Raw genomic sequence first — 11,230 nt, forward strand, 5'->3', positions numbered from 1 at the left:
AGCAAAATGAGAACACACCTCCAGCTCACAAAGTCAAAATCAGGACGACATTTAAATACATCAAGTTTGAGTGGACATTGCAGGTGTACAGGAGGTGTGAATGTGACTTTGTCTTTTTGTCCAGGAAGCCCCCTCTGTCATTACCAGTGATCTTTTGTTCTAGGGTGGAAAGACGACACCCACTTCCTAAATTCCATTGTCTCTGTATTTTGTCAGATCTTTAGGGCAATTTGTGCTGCATTTAATGTAATTTATGTAAATCAAGTGAGAGGCTACAAGGATGTGATATGTGTGATATCACTCTTGTTTTTTAATTCCTCAGTGTAGGAAGAATCAAAATCTAGCAAACTGCTCCAATCTCGGTATGGTAACAAGATGCTGAAATACATGGAGAAAAATGCTACACTCATCCCAGCCCAACACCCCCCCTCCCTTCCAACTACAACTACCAACACAATCAAACTTTTGCACTAATGAAGGATTCTTCTACACATTTCCATTGGCCCACCAATACTATACTCACAGAGCCCACTCAGCATGGCATGGGGAAAATGCTGGTGTGTACCTCACTCGGGCTCTGCTGAAAATAGGGGCAAGGTTGATTGGATTAGTGGGGGTGAATAGTTGGTCCCCCTTGAGGGCGCCGACACACCCCACGTTTGATTTCTCCCAATCCTGCTGATTAGAAAGTTTGAGCCGTTTACTTCTCCACCTACAGAGTGCGAAAGTATCGGTCAATTCAAATCTTGGCAGGTTCGGTCTGTTCTTCAAGGTTTCATACTGCTCTCACCGAGACAGTGGTAACCAATAGGCGAGGTTTTTTGATGTCACGGTTTGAAAGGAGATGCATAATGATAGGAGATGTGGTGGGTTGAGAAGAAAGTATTAACATCTCATGAAATCACCCATGTGACTAAAACTTAACTGAGATATGGTATGAGAAAAGCAAGCAGATGCACTAATCAGAAATATGTTTTCAACCACAGCTGAGAATGCTGCTTGAATTTGAATAATTTTTGTTTTAAAAAGATTTTATGATGCCATGACAATGGAGATGTTAAAGTAATGGTAAATTAAATGCATAAAGTAATATGGGAGTGACAATTATTTTTAAGTAGCATCAGCAATAGGGAGCTATAGCTCCATTATCCATCATGATGTCATTGATGGTTAATAATCAGATCAATTTTATTCACAAAGAATGGCCGGGGCTCACAAAGAGTTGTGTTTTCAACCATTATCCATACGGCGATGCAAATGCATAATGTTCAACGAGAAAGCTGAAATTGGGGCAAAAGAGGGATGCAGAGGATGTAAGATAGGACAGAACCAAGAAGAAATGCTTCACAGAAATATTGTTAAAGTGGAAGCTCATATGGAAGATGAATGTTCCAGAAATACTAACTTGTCATCCTGTGTCCACGTTATTTATACGGAAATTTTTTTTTTTTCCAGAGAAGAAGTTGAAACGGAGAGAAGGAAAATCATTTACATTTTGAACCTGGTGCTTGCCACATGTACAAAGATGGTATTTATATGAGTAGGTAATATATGTAAATAGCATTCACTGGCCCAAAACTATGGAGGAGATTGCGTAAGACTCAACCCAAATGCTTTGGAGCCGTGTAGATAGTCAGGCAGTATTCATCCCCTATAATGTACAGATTTCTATCGCTTAGCTTATAAGGAATCAAAGTTCTGTTAAGACAAATACAAAGTTGTTATAATATATTGTGTAGAAAGTAGTAAAAACTCATCAAAGACACATCAGCTACAGATTCTTTGCTGTGGTTTTAGATGATACAAGGTGTGAAAGAGAGAGAGAGAGAGTTAAAGATTTGTCATTGTATTCAATGCACAAGATTCAAGAAATCACCTGTATATATTTATATTTATATATATTCTATATGAAGGTTTGGTTTAGTTTTTTTTTTTTAATCTGTGATCACAGTAAGCATGTTAAGTTTGTGATAAAACATGTCTGGTCCTTGTGAATGTCTGTCTTCTGTATAATTTTCACGAGTCCCTTGTGTTTTTTTTTCTTTTCTTTTAAAGAGGTATGACCACGTTGGCTAAAGTATGACTTAGATTGCCATTCCACAACCTTTGTAATTGACTTTGCTCACAATTGTCCATGCTGTAAAAGCAATTGTTTGTTTGTGCTGATAACATTTTCTGTTTGGAAAGTTCTGTCAAATATGCACATTCTCTCGTAATAGGCCATTCTTGGACTAAAACAAGCAAAGAATTACTATTTTCCTTTGTCATTGAAATATGATGGTAGTGCTCATTACTGTTGATAAATCTTAGACCACAGCCAATTCCATTTTTTAGTCATTACCCACTTTAATTGCACTTGAGTCATATTAAGGCAGTTTGATATCCAATTCATTTGGGTACCCCTTTGGCGTGGACCAACTGCTGCAATATTGTGTATTCAGTGACACAAGCAAATTAATAAATAGTTTTTATATGCCGTGTGTCATCATGTTACCCATATAAAGTCGGAGATCACAAAAGGAAGAAAAAAAATGTGCTAAGCTGACTTTTGTGAATTCATACATGTCCAACAATCAAAAAACTATTTTCCAGACATGATATGGCTTTAGTGAAGACACATCACATATATGCAAATGAAAGCAGCAGTGGAAAAATGCTGAAAATTTAATGATTAAACAAGCATAGTGTAAAAGGGAAGATATCCTTTAATACACTCTTGCTTTACTAGAGAGCATGATTCCAGTTGATGTAACCACGCCCACTGCCATCGTTTCATAATTGATACACAATTATTGTAGTTTACAATAATCACTAACTGCCTTTGCAGCAGATTTGCTCAAGCCATTGCAGTCACTGCTGTTGATTCAGGCAACTCATGTCATAACAAAATCCTCGGGAACTGGCAAAGTTTCTTTCATTATCTCAAAATTTCATTACAGTCGAACAATAAAGTACATAAAGATATATAGACAATAATTTTGAATTAGTTGAAACAAGAGTTTCGTTATAACGAAGTTTGTTATAAGGGGAGTGCGCGCTGTAGTTGCCATTCTAGATTATAAATGATTGCTCCTTCCCTTTATGTAATCATGCCTAGGGATAAGCGGCTCATGACTTGACTATGTCAGTACTTCAGAAAGGCTTGGATCTGAGATGTGACTTGCAGTTTGTATTTTATGGGGCACTGTTATGATCTGCGACTATCGAGGCAGCATGGTCGCTGCAGTGGTCCACTACCTAAATTTAGCATTATATAACACTTAAATAGATCCTTGTCATTTGATTGGTTGTTTGATGTTAATCATTTGCCCCATTTCACTATTACATCATCATCCAAGCAATTGTGGTTCCATTTACCATGCAATCTTGGATCCAAGTGATTTGCTCCCATTTGCACGCACACCGAGAGCCCGGCACATTCCTGAAAAGTCATTTAGTGTTTCATTTTTACAATAATTCAAAAAAAATGTACGTACATAATTAATGCGCTTGCACTGTGCATGCGACCAGTGACGCGCACCAAAATTAAGTCCCTTCTCACGTTTCTAAATTCACAAAACATCAAATGAAAAGGATCTATTTTTAGGTGTTATATAAAACAAGTAATGAATGTTTTTCATTTGTGCAATGGACAGAATATTTCATTCGATGATAGATGAAATTATTGATCCATTCAACTTGGCTGCGCCTCATTGAATGGATCATTTCATCTTCACCTCATGAAATATTCTGTCCATCGCACTCATAAACATTCTTTATTTGTATACTGACAATCAGTGGATGGAGGGGTTTGCTATGCCAGATATTTTGATTGTTTAGTGTGGAGCATACAAACTTGGTGTGCTTTCTTGAAAAGAGAGCGAGAGAATATAGCAAACAGATCAGGTCGAAGTCACAAAAGTAAATCAGGGTTGTTGTTTTTTTCTGCCAAAATTCATCTGAAATCATACTATGAAGTATTCATTTAACAATTAGGTGATGTATTCCATTTAAAGTGGTCCACAGAAGTACATTTTGTATCTCTATATCAATAATAATTGTAATTTACACATTAGCTGCATGAGTGATTGAAGCAAGTTTATTCACCTTAGGATGATTTCCTCTTTGTATTGTCTAAAGCTAGATTGCTTCTCTTGATCAATTCTTTCTCCAGAGTAAGAAAGACTTTTACTATCATTCCAAATACCAATAGGGACTTGACTTCCAGGTTGAAAGTAGAAATTATTGAGTCTTGTAAGATCAAATCTGTGTGGATGCAGATAATGCTATTTTTCAGTTTGATCAAACAAAGGCCTTTCTCCTTTTACTTGAACTCTATTTGTTTCCATCATTCTATTCCATTAAGATCTGTAAGGTTTCATCTCTACCCTGAAGATTACAGTAAACTGGTCAAGATGCACAATCTGTAAAACTGATTTCATCCCCCGCCCCCAACCCACCCCTCCATTGTGTGTCTACACTGCTTTGCCAGTTAGGTATGAAATTTGTTCTGTCGACCTTGACTATGTTTAAACACCTTGACAATGTGTCCCCACAAAGAAAGGTGTACACTCTCCTCTGTCAAAACTGCTTACTGTAAACATTTCACGTCTCAACAAAATTTCACACACCCTTTAGAATTTCAATGGTCATTCACAGCCATAAGTAAGTCTAGACTTCTTAGGGCGGCAACACTTCTTTCTTTTTCAACCTAGCGTTATGGATGTGGATTATTGTCCGTCTTTTATCAGTTTGCTGTAGCCTTTGCTGTTGTGTAGAATTGTGAGTATTCAGCTGAAATGAGTCAAAAGTGTTTTCAACAACAAAATGTCAGTATTATCAATTGTTCAGAAAATATGAAAAAAAAGAAGATATTCTGCCAAGTTATGTCATGAGAACCAACACAGACTCCAAACTGTGAGAGGTTGTTTTTATGTTCATTTAAATGGAATTCCATGCTCAGGGCCAATGTTTTGTTACCATGGTAATGTGTAAAAAATGATAACTCTTGTACATTCTTGAAGTGTACACTAGGTGGGAACATATATGGGCAACAAGGGTAGTTTGGTTTATAAAAAGGTCATCATCCAAAAAACTCTTGGAAGTACAATGGCATGATACTTCATCAGATTTCTTTGCAGAAAAAGAAAAAACAAATGAACAAACCAAAACAGACATCAGAATCACAACGAAGACAAGTTTTATACAAACAGGAAAATCTTTTGATTGAACCAAGACTAAGATACTCTTGTTGCCATTTGCGTGCTGATGTACTCAATGATATTATGTCAAGAACTGAAATTGTTCTATAATGTTTGTACACACTGTTCTGACTTGTAAAAAAAAGTGAATAGATTTGTAATCATGACAATTTGTATGATGTTTTAGGTAGTATTCATTATGTCAATTATTGATGCAAAAAAAAAAGAGAGAAAAATATCACCACTCAAACCCACCTATGTATCCTGCCTTGATTATAAGGTGAGGGATACAGTATCACAGTTTGTTAGTTATTGTCTCTGCTATGTGAAAAAAAAAGTAATATAAATACAGGGTACTTTGATAGTTTTTGGATAGTGTAAGTACTTGACACATTTGTCAGTAGTTAGCCACATACCTGTGACCATCAGGTCACAGAAGGAAAAAAAAAAGATGAAGTGAGCAATGAAAGTGTAAATAGTTTTTATATCATTCTGAGAATCTGACTTGATTTGGGATGGCAAGTAGAAAGACACTCATCATGTGATTACTTTGTTTCATTTTGTTAAGTGATGAATTCCCATTTTTATATGAAAACTGTGACGCAAACACTTAAAAAAAAGTATATCACCATGCTTGTAAAAATAGCTGTCTGATTACCATTTTAAGAAGAATGGGGGAGAAATGTAAACTTGCCTATCACTTTGCATCTATGTATGTGTCTCTATGTCTTGGTGTTTTAATGATGAATAAATTCAATGGTGACTTCAAATACAAGACAAAATGAATAGCCACCGCTGCTGTTTCATGTAATATGTGCAAGCATTAAGATGTAGATGAGAGAAATATTTATGTGTGCTCATGTGTGGAATGTGAAGTAATCCGATCCTCTTTAAAGGGATCGTATAGTTTTGGTTGAGACCTAACTTCAGGTTTCTGACATTTTTGGGTGAGATAATGAGAAACCTCTTATGAAATATGAAAGAGCATGTAATTCCAGGAGGAATCCAACATTTATTTGATGAAAATTGGTTTTGAAATGGCTGAGATATCCAAAACAGAGCGATCTGAATGAAAGGTGGGACCTACCTTTTATTACGATCACTTTCTTTTACTTTGTTTTGGATGTCTCCGCCATTTCAAAACCGATTTTCATCAAATAAACTTTGAATTCCTCTTAGAATGGTATGCTCTGCACTATTTCATAAGTGGTCTCTTAGTATCTTGCAAAAAGTTAAAAGCCCAAATCTCATCTCCACCAATACTGTACCATCCCTTCAAGCTTTTTAAACTTTATTTCTGGAGTGTGATACTTTTTGAACAATAAGCACATAATGGCATGAGTTAGAAGGCTCCACACAGAGTTGACTGCATTTTGAGACATTTTCTGTAGATAACTCTAATAGTACCAAGATAAAGGTACATGTATACATCAACTACCCTGTTCCACATAAAGCAAATTCTCCATTAGTTACAAGTAACATAAATCGCCTAATTCAAAGCCAAAAAGAAGTTTTTGGGGTTTTTTTTTCCCTGTACACTCATGTACAAAAACTTTAGTCAGGTACTGGATGAATCAAAAGGAAAAATGATTAAGTTCTTTTTATTTGAAGTAGGCAAGAATTTAAATCGCATGAAAGGAAGTGGCTGAGTCTTCCAATGAATCTCACATCCCCAGCTTGTAGCAAACTACATTCAGTGCTTCATATCACTCCAATGTGTTCCCGTTGTTTTCACACCTGGACATGTCTTGATTTGATCCACTGTGACCACCGAGTGCCTAGGGGAAGCCAAAGTAGTTTTTGTGTGGGTGACAGTGTGTGTGTGTGTGCATGTGTGTGCCACAATGTAAATGAGTGATGTCCATAGACAAAACCATAGCATCACAACTGGAGTGTAGTCCAATATCACTCGAGTCTAGCACTTGAGTAGTTGTGGGGACTTTCACTCTACTGCACTATAATCAGTAAATGAGAAACATTTCAGTTTGTAGTTAATGTCAAACATGTATTTGGTTATGATAGACTCTCTGATAAAGGCGACGCTGAAAATCTATCTACAGATTTGTATGCTTTGAATTTTGATTCAGAAATAAAGTTTGTCTTCACAGAAAACATACACATGCAATACACATTTATCTACTTCACAGACACATATAGAGACACATACAAACACACACACAAACTGGTGACCAGAAAGGGGCGACAATAATACAAAACTAGAGATAAATGTGCCTCAGTTACATCAAAATAGGTGTACATATTATAGACTTCGACGGAAGTGTAGGTAATATAAAACATCTCTGGAATTTGATTGAAAAACAAAAGAAAAATAAAAGAAACACCTAAATCCAACCAGGGTCACTGTCATGCCTTCTTCAATCAAATGACTTCACAAAGAGAAAACTAATCCATTTCAAATGTTGTGCAGAAGACAGAAGTTCTGCCATGTTTATTGATTTCACATCTTAAGTTTATAACAATCACACTGCTATACAGATCACTGCAGTAAACAACAACAAAATTACTTTATCATGGTACAAAAGCAAATTAGAAACAACATGTTTCTAGCACGCAAAAGCATCTCAAAATGCACTAGCTCTGGGCAACTTGTGACATACATGTACAGGTGTGTAGAGGTAATACTGGGGAAGTCCCATGCATAAATAAACATCTTCACCATAGAACTGGGTCTAACAATGTCCTACTAAACACTTGGCAATCGTGTCGACTTTGAAACCTTTTCTCACCCTCTCTTACAATCAGAGACTAGTCAAAGTTGTACATGACACTGATGGTGTGAAGTTCATGCTCGGACACTGTAGCGTCAGCTGAGACACCCGAGTCTAGCAGACAGAGCGTGGTCATAACGTGAGCAAACATGACTTGGCAGTCTTGGCACTGGATTTCACTTCTACTCAGTCTCATACCCCTCGTTACAATTCTAGGTCTTGGCAACCGGGGCACGCCATTCCCCGGCCTCGCCAGAAACTTCCAACCAGCAAAGCATGGCGTCCCAGTCCCGAAAGGCCCTTGCCAAGTGTGGGGGGAGTCCCCATCAATAAGTGGAACCGTCGTGCGCCTATCCAGCTGGGCGTTTGCACTTTATTGATTCAATTTCCTGCGAGCTGCCAGCATCGATAAGCCTCTCACGCCAGGGAAGGGGGCTAGCTGGAGTACCTAATGTGCCAAATCATGGCCAGCCAACGGCGTCTCTACCTAATCGAGGGTTGCACAAAGAGGCACATCTCAAAACTCCCTTAATAGGAGCCGTCAACTGTACTTCTCATAAAATCCAAACCACATGGTGGCCCCCTTCACTTTTTCTTCCACAGAGCTCCAAGAAAACCCAACTAGCAGAAGATTTCAGTACGTTTTTTTTTCTTGTTCTCTCTCTATCTCTTTCTCATTTTCGTTTTCCACTTAATCAGCACTTTTTGTGACGATCCTTGGCTGGGCTAACCAATCTGGCAGGGATGTCTTTTATTCCCTCACAAAATTGCTCTGTGCATGACCTTGGCAATTCTCATTCCCTACAGCTTTTTCATATTTTCCTTCCTTTTTATTTTTTCCCCCACCGATCCTTCAATCTCCACATGATTCTCACTTTGCATCATCACCACAAACATCATTGCACAAGTGATAGCAGTCATTCTGCCACCATTTTTCACATCACGATGACTTGAATCGTTTCCTGTGTCTCACCATCCATGACATTTGTGCAAATTGGGCGTGACAGAGACTGAGAAAACAAAGGATTGTTGGGGTGCAGCTTCGGGTGGCAACGGCCACCCAAGTCTTTGCACCAAATATTCAAGGAATGGAGGAAATCCTGTATTAAGTCAAGGAGCCAATACAAACATGGCCACAACTACACCCACTTACACAAAAAGGGGGAGGGGGTGAAGAAAATAGAAAAAGTGTGTGCCGGACATGGTATGCGTGAGACTTCATTCAAAGATTGCAATACAGCACCTCAAGGAGAGCTCTCAGAGCTAATTTACACAGCTCAGAGCAGCAGACATGATTTCCATGTCAATGATTGAGACCGTAAACTGTCACCCAGAAGGGCTGATGAGCCAGCGGTAGATGACTGTCATTCAAGACAATCATGGTACTGAGCACATACATTCAAACAGTTATAGCAAGAACTCGCTTCACTGCCATCTGCAAATTCGTCAATCCTACATGTACGTCTCACAATTCCGGGCTCGACTGACACATGACTAAGAAATGGTGATGACATAAAACAAAAGAAACTTAGTGTTTCTTTCCATGACTTTTTAACATTGAAACTCAGAATTTTTCAAGACGTGATACATATTGTAGATTCTAATCCAGAAGGGTCATACAACAAATTCAACATACAGTTGAACCTCTCGTATCCCGACAAGTCAGGACCGGGGCTTATCCGGATAAGGGATTTGGCCGGATACGGGAGACTCAATGCTTTATACATGTACATATATATATACACATGTACTGATGTAGCCCATTGTAGTACCACATGTAGTAATATGTTTACTGCAACCTTTTCATTGTTACATTTGGGGATATTAAAATGTCTGAAGGTAAGCAATTTGGAAGGAAATTTGATGTAATGTATGTTATTCATGTTGGAAGTAATATGTAATTCATGTGTGTTTGTGTAGGAGTTCAAGTTCTCAAGGAGTTGGGAATCCCCCTTTCCTCCCGTAATTATTTTTTTAAAAAATCACGGCGAGATTGCGTCCGTATAATAGAGAGATCCGGATAAAGGGAGGCCGGATAAGAGAGGTTCAACTGTACTAGTTGACTTTTAAGTATGTAGTCTGTCATTAGTTGTTTTTTCAGCTTCCGTATTTCAAAATAGTACTTGAGTACTTCAAAAATGTGTATCGGAGGGTAATGACAGAAGATGCAAACTCCCAACAGAATTTTAATGGACAAACTATTTCTAACAGTAACAATGTCATTATCGATGATATCAATATCAATACTGAAATAAATATCAATGTTAATCCCTTCTGCCAATTTAATGTCATTTTGTTTTCGTGATGAATGGGTTTGGTTAGCCTCCAAGCATCCAAATGAGACCAGACTCACGCCAGAAACTTTGAAGTAAATCGAAAAGCTGCATTGATCACAATATTTCACCTGACACAAAAATTCTTGAAATACAGGCTTTACTCAGTGAACGGAACGTATTGTTTCTGAACAAATGTCTCAGCTTCATAAGGTGCACCGAAAACTTTAGGGTCGGTGCCATTATTATGTAATATGGTGTTTTGAAAGAACACACATGGACCACTAGAAGATTTCTTGCCCAATGGAATTAACAAAGTCACAAGTCTTCCCTTTGGGACAATGATACGATCTCTCATCTTCAGCAAATTGTCGCTGTATCTTTGCCAACTACATTCACTCCAGAACATTTTGTCATCGCCCTGCTGCATAGCTGAAAGGTGTGCCGCAGAGTATACACCCACCTTCCATGGGACAGACCAGAGTGACAAACAAATTCATCATACACAGATTTATGCACATATACAATAATGACTGCCTATCTACTCCATATGATTGCATAGATCTATTCACAAAACGTGACACTCCTACCATGGTTCCTGATTCTCATCTTCCACGCCTTCCTGTTTATAGTTTGGTAACAAAAAGTACACTCAGCTCACATTTGCAAATGCCTGACTGCACTTAGCTGACAAAATAGCAGACCTGACACTGTATGGCTTCAACCCTAAGACGACATTTCTCAACTACCCCAGAATGCAAGAGTGCTGGGAGCATGTACTAGAAACTGAATCACACACAGAATTGTTAACTTCTGGAAGTAATCTAAGTTGCTGGCCACGCAAACTCTAACTTACTAGAGTCTACACATCTAAACTGGTCCCTTGCTTGGATATGAGAGCTATTCAGTACTGTATTGTGTATCAAATTGAATAAACATGAGGACAGAATACCTTCAGGGATTGCCTTCTTGGGTAAATTCTTAGAAACAAGGCATGAGCAAGAGTGGGAGTTGTGAATAGACCTAGACAATCTTGATCAGCCTACCA

Source organism: Diadema antillarum, unplaced genomic scaffold (genome assembly GCF_040938485.1).
Source record: "Diadema antillarum isolate AM-2024a unplaced genomic scaffold, OU_Dant_1.0 scf00000211, whole genome shotgun sequence".
Taxonomy (NCBI): Eukaryota; Metazoa; Echinodermata; class Echinoidea; order Diadematoida; family Diadematidae; genus Diadema; species Diadema antillarum.